The sequence below is a fragment of the Equus asinus genome, chromosome 28, assembly GCF_041296235.1.
Source record: "Equus asinus isolate D_3611 breed Donkey chromosome 28, EquAss-T2T_v2, whole genome shotgun sequence".
NCBI classification, from domain to species: domain Eukaryota; kingdom Metazoa; phylum Chordata; class Mammalia; order Perissodactyla; family Equidae; genus Equus; species Equus asinus.
In genome coordinates, this window is record NC_091817.1 from 1,826,445 (window position 1) to 1,827,500 (window position 1,056).

Here is a 1,056-nt window from a genome sequence, read left to right on the forward strand (position 1 = left end):
TCCCCGCGGGTGTGGGAGTGACCGTGGCGGGCCGAGCCAGCGGCGTGGCGCTGGCTCTTTGGTTGGGAGGTGCTGTTTGATCGGCACCTCCGTCCCAGTCTCTGCCTCCCTTGGTCTCTCGGCCTGAGGGGAGGCACTGACTTGGGAGCCGCACAGGGGCCTTGTAGATCCCTAGCTAAGCCCAGTGTGGCCAGAGATGGCGAGCCCGGGGCAGCGCGGGCTCGCGGCCCTGACCACGGACGCTCCGACTTGCTCTAGGCCTTACCTCTACCGCAGACCCCTCCTGCATTGCGTGGCCATGGTGCCTGTAAGCGCCTTGGTGGGCCCGATGGCGGACGATGGGCGGGGGCGACACGCCCTCGGTGAGAAAGCCTTCTCTAGCGATCCGAGAGGGTGCCTTGGGGTACCGGACCCCCCAGCCGCCGCCCCTCCTTTGCGCGTAGTAGCCACGGACGCCACCACCGTGGCGCGTGGGCAGAGCTGCTCTTTGCCTACCGCGGCCGGCGCCTCCCCCCTCCGAGTCGGGGGAGGGTCACGCCCGGCCGGGCCGTCGTCGGGCGCGGGGCCGCGCGTGTGCGCGAGCGTGCGCGTGGTTCTCCCGTCGCGCGCTGGGGCGGGGAGAGGGCCCGGCCCCGTCCGGGCTCCGCCCCGCCGCGAGCGGCTGGCTCTCCGCTCGCTCCCGTCCCGAGCCGCAGCCGGTGGTGGCGTGCGGGCATGGGTGGGGGCCGCCGCCGCTCTCGGGCGCGTTCCCTCGGGACGTGGGCCCCGGAGCAGACCAGACAGGCAGACGGGTGGCTGGGTGGACGGGGCGGCCCCCGGCGGCGGGGGCGCCTCACGTAGGCCCCGGCGGTGGGGCCGGGCCCGCGGGAGGCCGAGGGGTGGCTGAGGCCGGCCGGCGTCCCAGGCGTCGTGGGACCGCCCTCGCGTGTCGTTGGCGGTGGGATCCCGCGTGTGTTTTCCTGGTGGCCCGTCCGCGCCCGAGGCCGTCCCCGGGAGCCTTCCCGCGAGCCCGTGCTCCCTCCGTCGAGGCGCGCGCCGCGCTCCCCGCTGCCCCCG